Source organism: Prionailurus viverrinus, chromosome D2, assembly GCF_022837055.1.
Source record: "Prionailurus viverrinus isolate Anna chromosome D2, UM_Priviv_1.0, whole genome shotgun sequence".
NCBI lineage: Eukaryota > Metazoa > Chordata > Mammalia > Carnivora > Felidae > Prionailurus > Prionailurus viverrinus.
The window spans coordinates 80,419,122-80,436,738 of NC_062571.1; the positions used below are offsets into that span (position 1 = coordinate 80,419,122).

At 54.8% G+C, this 17,617-nt stretch overlaps 1 long non-coding RNA gene across 1 annotated transcript; it reads left to right on the forward strand.

Moving 5' to 3' along the window:
* Positions 1–340: 340 nt before the first annotated feature.
* On the forward strand, positions 341–13,626 carry LOC125148083 (uncharacterized). The gene is made up of 4 exons (XR_007145413.1): positions 341–1,957; positions 3,903–4,050; positions 4,505–4,676; positions 13,543–13,626. It is a non-coding gene; the product is annotated as an uncharacterized LOC125148083 (long non-coding RNA).
* Positions 13,627–17,617: the final 3,991 nt, after the last annotated feature.

Below are 17,617 nucleotides of genomic sequence, written 5' to 3' on the forward strand. Positions count from 1 at the left end.
CCACAGAACACAAGGTTTTCTGCACCTTGGCTGATTTCCTGCTGACTCAGCCAGGCTGGGCAGGAGCCAACGGTGGTAACTTCTCGGGGCCCTGGGTGAGAAATATTTATTGTTGAACAGTCCTCTGTTGAATAAAAGGCGCTCGGGCCTTTCTGCAGGGCAGAGAGGCTCAGACGAGGGTGGCTGTATTTCCCCTTTTGGGCGGGTGATTTGGGTGGAGTCCTCGACTTTTCTAGCTGTACCTGCTCCTTCCCTCCGCAGAGGACCTGCAGCCATGATTTGCATAAGCCAGAGCAGCACTTCTGTCGCTGGCTGCACTCTCATACGCGAAGCAGGCAAATGACTTAACGCCTCCGCACCTCCATTTACCCGTCTGCAAAATGGCCAGAATCCAGTGCAAGTATTGATTAAGTTGCAGAGATCCCACCTGGGATTCACCCTCCGCTAGCTGCCGTGTTCGGGGATATGGGACTCGTCCCTAGAGGCTGAACCGTGGGTCCGGGCTGACTTGGAAGAAGCCTTTGAAATGTCAGAGTAACAACCAAGAAGACAGCAAAGGACTTCGGGGCACGAGGAAACTACCTCTGCCACTTAATAATGCACGAGGCTTTTTATGATGCATCTGTCAATAGCTCCCGTCTGCCAGGAGGACAGGACGCGCTGTGACAGTCACTTCCAGGAGGGAGCCCTTCACAATACAGTGGAGTCCAAATCCCCAAGACCAGAGACCTGGGGGGTCAATCACGCTTCAATTACCTCAGAGATTACAAAGCAGGATATTGATGTGCTGTGCTCGGGCTGCGCCCCAGGCTGTCCACTCCGTGTTAACAGCGTTCTTCCTCTTGTCATAATTAGCACCTCAATTTTTTGTCCCACTTCCGACCCCGCCCCCTATCCATTGGAAATTCGCAGACTGGAAATTGATCAGAACTTCAGTTGCTGAGATAACACATGGTGCTTTTTAATCTGTCAGCCTCCCCTTTGTTCTTTCAGGACTGGCTGGTTGCCCTGCCTCCTCCAAGCGGTGCCTGGCAGGGGTCTGCCAAGGAGGTCGACTGAGCAGACGGGACGGCTGTGATCCGTGGGTTGACGATTCACAAGCCCAAGTCTCTCTCCCAAGCCCTAGAATGTTGTATCCCACTGCATCCTGGGCGGATGCACCCCCGAGCCCTTCATCTTCCCCCAAAGCTGCCTTCCGGATGCCTGTCCCGGGGAATGGCAATCACCCAAGTGCAGAGGCTGGGAATTGCCCAGATCTCTCCCCATCTCCCTGACTTCCAGCTGGCCTCTGGATTCTACGTGCCGACAGCTCAAAAACCTGTCCCCTCCTCTCTTGCCCTGCGGCCATGGCCCCAACTCAGACCTCTACACCCCTTGTGCAGGCTCCCCACTCCCCGCTATGGCCTCCCACGAGGCTCCTTGCCTCCAGCCCTTGGATCCACTGCAGCCAGAGCTCTCGAGCACGACCCACTGGCTCATCCTTGCCACCACTCAGCCCCCAGTCCCTCTTTCCTTTCTTGCTCTCGTTACCACTCTTGCTCACGGCTTCCCAGACACCGTTCTCCCTCTGGTCCCTGAGCCTTTGAATATATTGTTCCCCCAGCGTGGGAGGCTCTCCCCACCCCACCTTCTGGGCGCCACACATTTATTGCTCCTGAATGCCCACGTAGTCTCCCGCATTTCCCAGCCCTCCTTGCAAGTCAGACTGGCCACGTGATGAGTTCTGGCCAACGGATAGAAGAGCAGGTGGGAGCTCCATGTGCTTGGTGGTGAGGCGGTGGACCGACCCCAGGCGGAAGCAGCCTCCATCACTGAGTCCTTACAACAGCCGGATGTTGAGTCTCTGGACGTGCAGAGCCTGGGTGTGAACAAGAATAAATCCGAAGTGTCAAGCCCCCGAGATTTGAGGGTTGGGGCGACTGCAGCCGAGGCCCAACCCCTCCGGACGGATGGTCTGGTGAGTTCCCTTCCCTTTCCGCCCGACCAAGAGCCACCTCCTCCGGAGGCCCGCTACCCAGGCCCCCAGTGAAACTCAGGTGCCCACTCTGCACCTCCGTAGTGTCCTAGCGTGTTCCCAAGGAGAGGAACTTTGTCATCATCTGCACCACGGTCACTGTCATCGCCATCGTCATCTATCATTTCTTGACCAGTGTCTAAATACTCCACGCATATACCACATCACCCCCTTCGGTGTGTGCTGTTTATTGTTCCCAGCTTGCAGACCAGGAAACTGAGGCTCAGAGGGGCTCCGTGGCTTGTTTAGTGGCCCAGCTGCTGAGGGTCAGGTCTGTGCAAGCCCCCACCTCTGCTGGACTCCTCCCTTCTCCACTTTCGTAGCCCCAGCACTTAGCACTATTACCCAGTAGGTGCCCGGTGATGTTTGTTGAATGAATGTATCAGTGATGCTTGCTTTCTGGCCTTCCTTTTATGCAGCAGAGCCTCAGGAAGAAAGGGGGGGCCTGCCCACTGGGTGCTAGGGACAGGTGGCAAGTTATGCCCAGAAAGTTCCCCACCATGCCCTTTCCCTCCAGGGCACCTGGCTCTAGACATTGCCTCTCAGTTCACATTGCAGATTTTTGTGATGAGCCTTTTTTTTTTTTTTTTTTTTTTTAAGAAAACTGACGGGGCGCCTGGGTGGCGCAGTCGGTTAAGCGTCCGACTTCAGCCAGGTCACGATCTCGCAGTCCGTGAGTTCGAGCCCCGCGTCGGGCTCTGGGCTGACGGCTCAGAGCCTGGAGCCTGTTTCCGATTCTGTGTCTCCCTCTCTCTCTGCCCCTCCCCCGTTCATGCTCTGTCTCTCTCTGTCCCAAAAGTAAATAAACGTTGAAAAAAAAAATTTTTTTTAAAAAAAGAAAACTGAAGGGGGTGCCTGGGTGGCTCAGTCGGTTGAGCGTCCGACCTCAGCTCAGGTCATGATCTCACAGTTTGTGAGTTCGAGCCCCGCGTCGGGCTCCGCGCTGACAGCTCAGAGCCTCGAGCCTGTTTCGGATTCTGTCTCCCTCTCTCTCTGCCCCTCCCCTGCTCACGCTCTGTCTCTCTCTGACTCTCGAAAACAAATAAATGTAAAATTAAAAAAATAAAATAAAGAAAACGGAAGAAGGATGAGATGGTCACAGGCCTCATCGGTCACTTCCACCTTGACGCTGGGATTCAAAGGCTTTGATCGCTCCAGTCCTAGAATAGCTTCCCACCCTCTGCGGCGCAAAGCACTTTTCAGGTGCCTTACCTTATTTGATTCTGAGATACGAGGTTATCCCCCCTCCGAGATGAGAACACCCAGGACCAGAGATGTGAGGCAATCACCTCTGCTCGGCCGACTCCTAAGAGGCCACGCTACAGGTCCTCTGGCATCAGAACCCCCGTGATCTTCCCCACCGCCTGCTGCCTCTTTTTGGGGGGCAGACGAGGCGAGCTGGGCGGGTCCTGGGGCCGCTACCAGGGACGCTGGGAGTGACAGCGGAGAGGAGAGCTTGGAAGCAGCTCTGGTAGCCTCTCTCTGATGTCACATTCAGCACAAGGGAGCCATTATGCTGATTGTCCTCTTTCCTGGGCAAAAAAGAACAGCAAACCCAAAGTGACAAGTGGGAAGACTGTTTGGAAGGTCTGAGGGGGCCCATTCCAGGCGGGGCGTGGGTGCGGGGAGGAGGGTTGCCAGGTGAGCAGACAATTTGGATTTTGTCCTTTAATGGCTGCCTGTGTGATGCCAGGATCCGGGGAGAAGAAAGACAGGGCCGTCCAATGTGCCGTAAAGACCGCTCAGCTGACCGGTCTTGCGGCCTCCAGGAATCAGCTGAAGGTAGTCTTTGTCTCTCTCCACCGGCCTGGCCTGATCTGAAATCCCCTGAGACAGCCAGTTGGGGTTGCATTCACTTTTCGTGATTGGCCCGTGTCTCCCCATCTAGGGATTGGAAAATGCACGACCAAAGGCCATCAAAAGAGACAGAAGAGAGGGCTCTTCTTTTTCCTCTCGTCTCTGTCGACCCAGAGCTGGGAGCAATGGAGAACAGATAGAAAATGTGCTGGTAGATGGATAGATGGACAGATGGACAGGTGAGTGGATGGAGGGAGGGAGGGAGGGAGGGAGGGAGGGAGGGAGGGATGTGTGGACAGAGAGACACTGCCTGGTGGAAAAGCATAAAGTTGCCCTAAAGGCTCTTCAGAAGGGGCCTTCAGGAGTCAGGAGCAGGAAGGACTGGAATCCAGTAGGAGCTGAGGACCCTCCAGCCCACACCACCCCCACCCTTTCAAAGAAACTTCACCGGGTGTGGAAAACCCGGGTGTGGAGCCACCTGCCCATCTTGACGCTGAAAGCGTGCCACGGCCTGGAAGGGCATCAGACATCCAACGCCAATAGGGCATCCCCCAAGGGCACAGTGCCCATCCCCTCCTTGCCCTTGGAGATAGCGCCATGCCTGACCTGTCAACACATGGTCATTGGAGAGCTTGTTTAACTGGAAACACAAGCACGTGATCACAGCCATCACTTCCTTATTCTCTTTCTCAGGAAACAACAGGGGAGATCTCAGAAGCCCGGAGCCCAGGAAGTACCAGTGTGGGGACTTCAGAGGATAGAACAGATCCCAAAATTGGGACTTTGGTCTCATGCACGCAACTCAGACGAGCCAGGCGGCCTGAGGCAGCCGCCTACTGTAGCTTGAATGCTCATTAAACGTTTGGTAAGTGGACCACCGGCTGTTCTGTGCCCTCACGGGACACTTGTGTGGCATCATCCCAAAATCTCTTCGACGTCTCCGCTGGAGAAAGCACGTGCAGTCAGACGTACCTGGGTTGATACCGTGGCTCTGCCATTTCCGATTGGGTGACCATGAAGCAACCGCCTCGCATCTCTGCGCCTCGGTTTCTCTCACTGTCACATGGTGGGGACCGTTAGGTCCATGTCAGCTAGCGGGGAGGAGCGTGGGAAGCAGAGAATTGAAAGGGGCGGCAGCCCCCCTGAATCTATGTCCTCACAAACTGATAATGGGACGACTTCAAGGCTTTAAGGATCATAGGTCCCCCTTCTCCCTTCCTGAGAGGCACTTGTGTGGTCATTTTCCCATCAGCTTTCGAAATTCCCACGGTGTCTCCCAAGACAGCAGCCTATGCGGCCAGCATTGCAAATGAACCAGAGGTATGGGTCATCCACACTCCCTCAGATGGTAGAGGGAGTAGAAATTACAGAAATTACATTGGTTCCAGTGAAAACGGGGTCCTCAGATCCAAGATATGCAAAGGACGTCTTTGTTCTAGAACATTCTCTGCATTTCCCCCATGACCCTTTTTGCCCAATAGTCTTCCCTGCCTCGTTGTATGTAAATGGAGGTCTGAGATCAGCCGTTCCTATTAGCATATGAAAAATCTTCCCCCCTTCTGTTGATTGCCATTATTTGAGTTCCCTTCACAATCCCTGCAGACTTAAGAGCAGAACTTGATGTGGACACAGAAAAATGGGAGAGGGGATAGAGAGAACAGGAGCCAATGACAAAGATTTGTTCTGAGTACCCGTACCCCGTACACAGAGTCCCCACCCTGGGGAGGAGCCCAGCAAGAGTTGGATAGGATGTCAGGGACCTTGCCAAGCAGGCAGAACACCAGTCCTTGTGACAGCAGGGAAACTGAGGCACAGACCAGCCCTGGAACTGAGCCTGCATGGCAGAGGGGAGAAAAGATACCATTAACTACTTCAGAGGTGCTCCTGGGAAGGTGCCAGGTCCGTGGGCTCTAAGGGACTAGCAGGACACATCACCTAGTGGCATGGGTAAGGGTCCATTCCCACCACAGGGCCCAGAGAATGTGGTCAGAGGCTCAGGGCAAAGTAGTAACAACATGAACATCCCTCAGTGTCCCACTGGGCAGGACTCTCTAGGACTATGCCCAGCACCCTGGAACTGACAAGGAAATAGTAAAAAAAAAGCCATATAGATTTCTGTGTCTTTTTAAAGACTGTTTGTAAAGGATGTGGGCAGGGGCTTCTGATGAAGATGGAAACAGAACAGTCCCCCCTGGTTGTAAAAGTATCAGAAATGAACAGCCTCCTGAAGATAGAAGAACGCTCTGCTGGGTAATATTGATTATCTTTGGGGTCAGAAATTGTTTCGCAGTTGTTCCTGATTGAAAGGTTCTCTATTAATTCCTACCGGCAGGCAGAATAAGAAATATTGAATACCTAATTGCCTTGGAAATAATTACACCCCCCAAATGTAATATCTTAACCAACGCATCGTGCGATCGATGCCGCGCTGAACTAGGGAGATTCCAGAGGCAATGGAAGGTCAGGGCTGGACGGGGGAGGGGATCGCTAGCGCCCTGGGCTATGGGGTTAGAGCAAGTCGCCTGTTCTTTGAGTCCTGGCCCATCTGCAAAGCTGGCGGACAGGAAATCCTCCCACCAGGACAGCAGCCTAGGGTAAAAGACCACTGAACTAGGAGTCAGAGCCATGAGCGGCATCCTGATCCAGAGATCTTGTGAAAGCGAGTGAAACTCTTACGTTTCCTGTCTCTCTCTTCTGCAAAATGACGCCTACCGAGAGTGACCCCGAGGGTGGGGGGTGGGGTGAAAAGCCGGTGGAATCCATGCAGAGAACCTGACGGGCCGCCTCACCCTCCAGGCATCCGTGGTCTCTCTAGAAGAAATCTCGGACGACTTTTTCAAATCCACTCAGTTTCCTGGAGATTCTGACAAGTAGCGTTGGGGGATTTTGCCCCTATTTGCAGATGCCCGGTACTGATCTATACACCCTGTGCATGGATGCTCCTTTTTAAAAGCAAATTTTTTTTTCACCCCACGAGTGGGGTGGGGGGTGGGGGGCAGAGAGAGAAGGAGACACAGAATCCGAAGCAGCCTCCAGGCCTCGAGCTGTCAGCCCGGAGCCTGATGTGGGGCTGGAACTCGATAACTGCGACATCATGACCTGAGCCGAAGTGGGACGCCTAACCGACTGAGTCCTCCAGGCACCCCTGCTCCTTCTTAACTCTAACAATCAGAGACCGAGGGAGAGAGAGGGGAGAAAACCATTATCTCCTTTCCACAGACTCTACAGTCCTATGGTTCAGGGAGGTTAAACAATTTGCACACACACCCCCCTCCCCCCAGAGCAGGGCTTCAGAGCTGGATTTTGTGGCCAGTGTGATTCCAATGCCAGACTCTTAACCACTCCCCAAACCCTCTGCCCCACCTGGGGACCTCCACCCACCTTTGAGGCAGTGATCGATGTTGACAAACACACATCCCAACAAACCCAGTTGACAGATAGGAAAACAGGCTCAAAGAGGAGGAAGGCTTCCCAAAGGACGATTTCTGCAGCGCAACCCCCTGCAATTTAGAGCCATAAGTCCGGGTTCAAATCCTGGCTCCACCCACAAGAGCTGAGGGACCTCAGTCCCTTCAGGGTTCAGAGCCACGGGCCCCTCACCTGGGGCAGTCAGCACTCTTACCCTCCATCATGCGCCAGCAGCTGTTTCCCTAAGGATGCAGAGAGCTTGCTTCTGAGAGCAACCACGACTCCCTTCCCACCTACCTCTAGGGATACAAGGGGAGTCGACACATCTTGTAAGATCTCAACCGTGTGGCAGGGGCAGGGTGCCTTCCTGCCACCGTTAGATCTTTGGTCCCAACTTGCAGCCACAAATCTGTGCCACTGTCTCTCCTTCCAGCAGCTATAATGCCATCAGCACAACCCTCCCAGGGCATTGGCGTAGAATTGGAATTTTTTTTAAATTTATTTTGAGAGGCAGAGAGAGAGAGAGAGGGAGAGAGAGAATCCCCAGCAGGCTTCCTGCTGTCAGCACAGAGCCCAATGCGGGGCTCAATCCCACAAACCATGAGATCCTGACCTGAGACGAAATCAAGAGTCTGACGCTTAACTGACTGAGCCCCCCAGGCGCCCCATGGAATATTTTCAGTGACTGATTGCCCCCTATCTCAGGCCCTGACTACAAAACCCTAATAAGTCACAGGTTCCACTGAGAATTTGAAAAAAGAAACTGAAATCGGGTATTTTTAGAAAACCTTTCAGCCTTGTCCTAAAAACACCTGCTATCTGAACTTTAACCTCAGCCTGAAGACCACAGTGGCTGAGGACGGAGAGCTTCGGGAGGAGGGCTGGGCCAGGCCTGGAGGAGGGTGCACAGGCCTGTTGCTTCCGAACAGCCCCGCTCAGGCGTCTCTTCAGATAACAGACCCGGCTCGGATCCACGCTCGATAAAATCAACTCCCTTCCGTACAGATGCTTCCGAGCACTGACATCCTGTGGCTCAGAGGTGGGAGCCCACACCTCCATTTTTAGCCACGCCAGACTGTGACAGCTTCCGGGGCAGCCCCAGACGCACACTTGGTGCCCTCGAGCTGCTGTGGGGGCCTCTGTGATCACCTGCCAAGGCAGGTCCTGAAGGGCAGAGTACAGCCCGACACCGACCAGGGGTCTGAGCGAACACGGCCCGCCCGAATGACGCCAACAGCCACGGCCTCACAGCCTCAGCCTCCATCCCCTGACTGTCCCCCAGGGTCCGCCTACACTTCGGTCCCTATTTGGGGCTCTTGGCAGCATTAGGCATTAGCGGTTACTCTCCTTGGAACTTCTTTTCTCCCGTTCTGCCTTCGATTGCCTCCTACAGTTCCTACCCTTAGGCTCAAGTCGTGATCTCGAGGTCCACGAGTTCGAGCCCCACGTGGCACCGCCTGCTGTCATAACAGCTCAGAGCCCGGAGCCTGCTTCGGATTCTGCGTCTCCCTCCCTCTGCCCCTCCCCCTCTCAAAAAATACATAAACATCAAAAAAAATTTTTTTAAAGATTTCTCTTGCAGCCTCTTCCCTGCTGCTGGAGTCCATCCACCTTCCTTCTTGATCTTCATTTATCCAGTCAACACACATTTGAGCTCTCTGTGTGTGCCAGGCATTGGCAGAGGTGACCAGACCTAGAACATTACATTTTAGTGGTCGAGCCAGGTAGTCAGAAGGAAAATGTATGGATCTGGAAAACTTCAGTCTCAAAAGCCTTTAAAGGCTTTCCCCAATTCTCTTCAAGGGGCCTGGAATGTCAGGATCCCAGGGCCCCCGCCTCACTCGGCAATGTGACCAGGCCTCAGTTTCCCCATCTATAAAATGAACAAGGTTGCACCACAATCTTGTCTCTCGATCAGCACCGTCCAGTAGAATTTTCTGTGATGACGGACACGTCCTTTCCCTAGGGCGGTTAATTGAGCGGTCAGCAGCCACATGGGGGTCCTAAACACTTGAGGAAATGAACTTTTAATTTTGTTTCATTTTTTGATCAGTTTGATTTTCAATCGGCACACAGGGATGGTGGCTACGGCATGGGGCAGCACAATTTTCTCTGCCCTGGCCTTTCATCTGGATACTCTGTAATTATACAAAAGCATTAGCTGTGATCTCAATAACGTTACCTACAAACTCTCTCTGAGTTGCTTATCAAAATAAAGAAACAGGACGGTCAGAAGTGACAACAATTCTGATTTTCAAATAGGTTCATTTCTCCTTCCAGAGGCAAAGACCTCATTCATGCCCCTGGGTGAGGCCCCAAGGACAATCCTAACGTCCTCCTGTCCCAGGCTCCTGCCCCAGCCGGGTGTTAGAATCTGCTGGGGGAGATTTTTAGAAGCTCCAAAAACTGGGTCCAACCTCAAGCAAATTAAGTCAGGGTCTCAAGGCCTGGAGCCACAGTGATTCTAACGGGTGGCCGCAGTCTTGCCCACGGCCCTGCTGACTTACAGGGAAGCTGAGGGCAAGAGGAGAGGGCAATTTGTCCAGTTCATACAGCAGTTTTCCTGACAGCCTGAGATGGACCCCAAGTCCCCAGACTCGAGGGCCAGGCAGGCTTTGATGCAGGCCTGGCAAGACCAGGGTGCGGTGCCCACGGAGATGGCCTACCTCCCGACTCTTCCTGGTTTCCAACCCATGGCCCAAGCTGGTATTCCACCCACCTGAGACCTTTTAACTTCCCAACAGCGGGGCGCATCCATCAGCCATGCTGACGCTCTCAAGGATGGTGTAAAGCCGTGTCCCTTTCCCACTGGGGTATATTATTCAGACCGGGCCCCACAAATCTGAGAAAGGTATCTGTCCCCTTGTCACAGTGTAAAACATGCAATTTTCTGCGCTGAAGGAAGCAGATTTCACGTATAAGGTCATTCCGGACGTGGAATGTGGAGACCATTCCAGGCATGGGGAGACCCAGCATTACACAGACCCCACCAGCTTTGCCCGAAGGGAAGGAGGTGCGGCTAGGGGTGGGGGAGTCGCGTGTGCTGGGCCAAGGCCCATAGAGAAGGCCCTCAATTCCACACTGGGTCCGCTTAGCCTCCCCAACCTTTGAGCAGGGACCTCCACCTGGAGGCCCCTTGGTTGGGATGGGTGCTCCCCGCCCCCCTCCAGACACTTCTTCTCGAGGGCTTCCTCTGCCCAGGAGCCCTGTCCTCACTCTCGGCTACTCTCTGAACCCTCCCGTGCACCTGCGGGTCCAGCAGCTGGCTCACCCCCAGCCCACGTCTGGAGGCCAAGGATTGTTTCTTTTTTTAAAAAAATTTTTTTTCAACGTTTATTTATTTTTGGGACAGAGAGAGACAGAGCATGAACGGGGGAGGGGCAGAGAGAGAGGGAGACACAGAATCGGAAACAGGCTCCAGGCTCTGAGCCATCAGCCCAGAGCCTGACGCGGGGCTCGAACTCCCGGACCACGAGATCGTGACCTGGCTGAAGTCGGACGCCCAACCGACTGCGCCACCCAGGCGCCCCCAAGGATTGTTTCTTTTGCCGGTTTTGTTAATTTCCAAAGTCAGCCTGGTCTGGTGACGCAGCCAGGACAGACGTGGACTCACATCTTAGCTTCCCCACTTTATAGCTATGTCACCTCCTAATAGAGCTTCGGCTTCTTCATCTATAAAACGGAACCCACCTTCCGGGAGGCATGGAAGAAAGGGCTTCCTTAGAGGACAGTCCCACACACCCCACAAGGGCTTCACAGATGTCGTTTTTCGTCTCCCTCCCCCCCACCACTCGTCAACTGCCTGCTTCCCGCAGGCTTGGGTCCGGGTCTCATTTTCTTTTGTTGTCTCTTGAGCATTTCTCAGTGCCCGGTAAAGGGCTGGGGGGGTGGGGGAGGGGGGGACATTTGGCAAATATGTGCTCAACGCGTTAAAAATATCCGGAAGGAGAGGATACAGGATGGCCTCCCGGCTTCTTCCCCAGGAATTAGAATTTAGAACTGCCTTCCTCTCACCGATAAGCCTGACAAACAGACCATTTGAGGCCATTTCCTCCATTACAAACACACACACACGCACACACGTACACACATTCAGCATCAAATGCGTTCCCGTCAAACAATAGGAGGAAATGAAAGGAATCGTTCGCCAGCCTGGAAGCGAACAGGTTAATGGTGTGATAAGCAGACCAGGGAGCCGCTCGGCTTGACAGTGAGAAAAACAGGAAATGGCGTGGTGTGGTGGTGGTGATGGTGATGGTGGCAGTGTCTGTGCACGTGTGTGTGTGTGTGTGTGTGTGTGCACTCCTGTTCTGCCTGTGGAATGCGCTCCCCTCACAGATGCGCCTGGAACCGAAGCCACCGCAGCCTGGGATGCTTTCCGAGCCCCAGGAGCCCTCCAGGCAGAGTAGGGCAACCCCCACAGATGGGAGGGTGGATCCAGGGGAGAGGGAGGGGGCGAGGAGATCTGCAGAAGCCCCGAGTGCCCCGGGACCCGGTGCTCTCTCGGGAAGGCTGGTTTTTCACCCCTCTCCTGGAGGAGCCCGGGTTTTCGGCAGGGTTTCTGATGGAAAAAAGGGGTTGCAAACCGTTGACTAGTAGAAAAAGTCCTGGGACAGCTCAGGAGGGCTGCATCCTGAGTCTTGCTGTACTGGTGTCCTTGTTCAGAGCAAACACCCACGCAGAGAGCTCAGAAGGGGAGTTGGCTTAAGGGTGAGCTGGATTCAGGTGGGGCTGGGAAGTCATCAGGACTCAGAGATTGTCTGCCTCTCTCTGTCTCAGTCTCTGGCTCTCTCTGACTCTCTCTCTCGCTCTTCCCTGGGCCACGTGGTCTCTCCGCGCTCCCCTTCTCTCTTTTCTCTCTCTGTTGATCTGCCAGGGGGATATGCGACCTTGCAGTGTCAATGTCCACCATACACTGACTAGTCTCCAGTGGCTCGATCTGGAGCTCCGTGTCATAAATGTCTATAAAGTGCCACCGTTCGTGTGCTGGGTACTGGGAGGCCCTGGGACGCAGGACAAACAAGGCAGACTGACCCTCATGGGCCTACCCCGTCCTTCCATTTCACCGGGGAGGTAACTCGATGGGTCCCTGGTCTTGGGTTACTGTCCTCCGGTCCGCTCAGCTACAGCAGAGAGAGTCACGTGATGCCGAAATGACTAAACTTGAACCTGCAGTGGAGCTGCGAGCCGGCCGGATCCAGCCTGCTACCTGTCTCGTAAATAAGGTTTTATTGGAGCGTGGCCATATTTATTTGTTTACATACGGTCTGGGGCTGCTTTCACACCAAACTGGCGAAGTGAGTAGTTGTGACAGAGATTACATGGTCTACACAGCCTGCAATGTTTACTATCTGGCGCTTTATGGAGAAAGTTGGCTGAGCCCTGAGCTAGGATGGCAGCTGTCAAAAACTGACATGTGCCACCAAGTACCGTATAAATGTAAGGAATTCCGTAGTGACATTATGCCGTCCCTCATCCTGCCAGTATTTCAAGAGTCGGCAGGGCCGCCTGGATAAAGTTGTCGAACCTTCTAGATATTATTTTCCGCGGTGCCAAACTTGCAGGCCATTTGCAAAAAGACAAATGGAGCTGATCTGTCCAGGTCCTGGTGGCTGCAGATGTGACCTCCGCTGAGCCTGTCTCAAGACGGCGCGATCCCCCGGGCAGACCCCCGGTGGAGGTACACCTGTCACCCAGGTAGTGTGCTCAGCGTCATGACCAGTAGCTCAGTCATCCTCGCCACAGCTTTCTGAGGTTGGCACTGTTGTTGGCCAATTTTACTGAAACCGAGGCTTGGGGGGAGGGACCCACAGCCTAATAAAAGTTGGAACCGGGTTAGGACCTGGGTCTGCAGATCCCAGGGCTCCAGCCCTTTGTCCCAGGGCTAACGAGTCTGTGAAAAATCACATATGTAAGTCATCCACTCGGCGAACATTTGAGTGCATCATCTTTGCAAAGTCATTGCCGGGTGCTTTGGGGGACAGAAAGAATGAGGAATGCAGCATAGCACTTGCTGCAGGGAGCATGGCATCTGGGGGGAGTGGGGGGGGGACACTGATGCAGAGGAAACTGGAGGCGGAATGGAAGAGCTCTGCAGAGGTTTGTCCCCATGACCGTGGCAGCAAAAGGGACAACCATCCAAGAACTCTGCTGCCTGAAGAATCTCGACTATTATACCCGCTGAGGCAGACCCGGGTCCTCGGCTTCCCGCGGACTGCGTTTCCCAAGCCGCCCTGAAGAAGGTGGGGCCACGTGGCCGCTGTGACTGCGTCCCATCTGAGGGGTCCACGCTCCGCTGATCCTCTGTGCTCTTCCCCTTCCAGCTCACCGGAATGGAGACCACCCCCGCACCCCGTGAGACCAAAGAGGACAGTGACAATGACAGAGGCACAAGACAGGAGGCAGGGTGGCCAAATCCCCACTGGAGGATTGCTGTAGGTGCCTGTGCCTGGATGGTTACGTGACCAAGAACGAACTACAGTCACGTTGACCCAGTGAGATTTGGGGGGCTGTTTGTTACAGGAGCCAGAATAATCTAAACAGCTGGTTCCCAACTTTGCCTCGCAGCTAAAATCGCATGTAGGGCTTATTTGACATCCAGGTCCCCGGTTCCACCCCGGGTGTTCTGATTCAGGAGATCTGGACGGTGACCTGGGCACGCACGTGAGGGAAAAGCACCAGGTGGTTCTCATACAGACTCGGGTTAAGATCCACTGGTGTCTAGGGGCACCCGGGTGACTCGGTCCGGCTTTGGCTCAGGTCATGATCTCGTGGTCCATGAGTTCAAGCCCCCCCGTCGGGCTCATCGCTGTCCACGCAGAGCCCGATTCAGATCCTCTGTCCCCCTCTCTCTCTGCCCCTCCCCAACTCACACTCTCTCTCTCAAAAATAAATAAACTTAAAAAAAAAAAAAAAGAAGATCCACTGGGGTCTAGAGAGACTCCCACATCTTGCAGATTCTGCAGAAAATGAAGACCAGTGAGGTCACTGTACAAGTGACACAGCTAGTCGGGGGCAGGGTCGGGGGCCAAGAAATTCAGTCTCCTAACGCTGAATTGATTCTGTGACAGATCGACAAGCTGCTTGCAACGTTCTCAAGCCTCGATGCCACTGTGGGGTTTTGCCAAGACGATGTCTTTCGGTTGATAGGGTTTATTTTTTTTTTTTTAAATTTTTTTTTTCCTTTTCAACCTTTTTATTTATTTTTGGGACAGAGAGAGACAGAGCATGAATGGGGGAGGGGCAGAGAGAGAGGGAGACACAGAATCGGAAACAGGCTCCAGGCTCCGAGCCATCAGCCCAGAGCCCGACGCGGGGCTCGAACTCACAGACCGCGAGATCGTGACCTGGCTGAAGTCGGACGCTTAACCGACTGCGCCACCCAGGCGCCCCTCGGTTGATAGGGTTTAAATGCCACCAAGTTGTGTACAAGTGTTGAGAAAACTGCTATCTGATTGGGGGGAGGGGTCAAAACAGTGTGTTCATTTGCTTCTGCCTCTCCCCACCTCCGTCCTCAACCCTCCCCCCCCACCCTTGTCCCCCCTCTGAGGTCAGCGCGGTTCCTCTCCCTTCGGACCCTGTGGCCCGCTGACTTCCCTGGAGGGCATCCGCTGTGCACGGGTTTAGTGCTTAGCAACCACACGCACGGGCACACACATACACACACACATACACACACACGCACACACAATCACATCATATGCGCACCTCATAACACCCCCACACATCCACCCCCCCCCCAAATCACACACACCTCACACGTCACACTCACCCAGCATCCTTCAAGACTGTGCGTGGCATCAAATCAAACATCCTAGGTTGATGATAGTCACCCTCAAGACACGAGTTTTTAGAATTTCTGCCACTTTGGTCAAAAGCCTCGATAAAATTTTTACGGGCTCCTTGGATTCTCACGTAGCTTTCTCAATTGAAGATCGTCGTTAGGAGCCCGGGTCCCCACGGCGGCGTCTGCTCCGTCTGGTGTCCCGGGTGGGCTGGTGGGCCCTCAGCACCCCCCCGGGTGCGGGCCTCTGCGGCTCTTTCTCTGGCTCTTCCGGCCGCTCTCTGGTGGCCCAGCTCACGACGGCAGATGTGCCCCTGTGTCCCGACACGCACCTCGGTCTCCCCAACCCGCTGTGGGCTGTGGGGTGTGAGCCTGCCCCAGCCGTCTGCTGGCCGCCCTGACCCTTCTTCCCTCCCCTCCCCCCCACCCCTGGCTCAGCACAGGGTAGGTCCTGGCATACAGTAGGTGCTCCCCAACGCTCAGGAGCACGGATCCCCATTCCAGCCCAGGGCACACGTTGTTGGATTTTATGTTAACATTTCTGAAAACATGATCCTAGCTGCAAGTCAGGAGACGGTTAAGGAGCAGCAACCACCTCTGGGAACATTTTCCTCGATGAGGAGATTTAGATTCATTAGATTTCAGCATTTACAGAAAAAAAAAATTTTTTTTTTTTTACCTGCGGGCTCCGAAGAAAATTCCATTCCATATTTTAAAGTCACAGCCCAGATTTTTAATTTCCTAACGGACTTATAACAGGAGAAGAATTGCTCCTTAATACGGTATTCTTTCCAGACACCAGATCTCTTCCCATCTTGAGTTTGGCGATGTGACCTCCTCGCTACAGAGCCGAGCTTCCTTCAGCCTTGGTTCCGAGCACATTCGCGGGAAGTCTCTTCCCTGGAGTGAGCTCATCGGGCAAGCCCCCCACCCCCCACCCCGGCCACCCCAGCCCCTGTGTGAGCCCCAGAAGATTCCCGGACAGACAGCCCCCCAGCTTCTCCTCCTTCCAGCGCTCACCGGCCACCATTCCCCGCCCTCATCTTGTCCTCTTTCCCATGTGGCCCTAGCTGTCATTCCTCTCCCCTCACCTGGCAGGGCTCCAGGGTCTGGGGTCTGGCTATGGCCTCGGACAGAAATGGTTTGGGGCACTCGTGGGCTCCCGGACATCGGGATGCCAGGCTGGACACTGGCCTCATGAAGGACCAGGAGGGAACCCCTGCAGAGGCAGTCTCCGCACCACAGGGACAGGGTGGGCACTGGAGGCCCTGAGGCTGCTCTCTGAGAGCTGGGTGCTCCTTTGCCGGGCTCTGTCCCGTCCCCCAGCAAGGCGCAGAGGGCTGGGCCAGAAAGGAGAGGCGGGGCTGGCAGCAGCCTCGGAAGGGAGCAGTGGGCTGGCTCTGGAAGCCGGGTGGGGCCAGGGGAGAGTCTGTACCCAGGAGGCTCCAGCCAAGGAGGCCCGGAGGGCAGCCCCCAGGACATGCTGACTCAGTGTGAGGTCCCAGGGACCAGGAGAAATGGAAAGGCTTCTGGAGGTTTTAGGCAAGAGAGTGACTTATTCAGACGGTCCCCGGGACCAAGTGGTGATATTTCTTCAGGAAGGCCCTCGTCCTCTGTCCAGAAGCAGCCCCTCCTGTGCTCGTCCCCTGCCACCATGGTCCCCGCCCAGGACGGGACCAAGATGGCCTCAGGCTCCCCAGAGCCCCGTCACGTGGCCTCCACGGCCAGGCAGTAAGACAGCCAGACTTGCCCACCCTGTGAGCCCAGGGAGCCTTGTCACCGCTGGTTACAAGACCGAGGACGGTGTCTGAGGGCCGTAGCCAGAGGCTCCTACAGGGCCTGCGGGCCCCACGTTTGTCAGGCGTAGGGAAAGTTTTGGGACAAGAGGATCCAGGCTGCAGCCCCACCCACTGCCCTGTGACCAGGCCTTGGCTTCCTCTTCTGGGCAAGGAGACAGCAAAGCAAGCCTCACCGGTGGCTGGAGAGGCTGGAGGGGCACCAGCAGGCTAGGCCCGGGTGGGGCCTGTCATGGCACCACGCCACCCCCACCGCCCTGGGGTACTTGCCACCACACAGGGTGCCCAGGTGTTACTCGAAGATGAAAAACCCACCCAGAACCTTTCTAAACATTGTGTGTTTACAACTGAGGCCAAGCCCCAGGGGGGACAGAAAGCACCTCAACCTTCTGACACTGGCCTAGAGAGCTGGTGTGGGGCCCTTTCTGCTCCTCTTGGGGGTGGGGGCCTTGAGCGGGGGCATTGGGGTCAGGACTGAGCTCCCCAGTTTCCAGGGGCACGGCTGGGACAGGAGAGGTGAGGGAGAACCACCTGGAACGCCCCCGAGAAGACAGAATCAGTGAATATCTGCCCAGGAAAAGTCTGAGATGGGGGGTCCAACATCCTTTATTGCCCAAATGGGGCAGTGCAGGCCAGAGAGGGAATAATGCTTGGCAAATTCAGAGCCTGCCCCTTGAGGAGGATGTGGTCCCCTCTCCCGAGGCCTGCCCCATCACGTGTCCTTGTCATTTACGCTCTCTGCTGCCCCCAACCTGTCTGCTTCTTTCCTTCCTCACTCTTCCACTCCTTCTTTCCTTCTCCAAACCCTCAAGGCAGGCT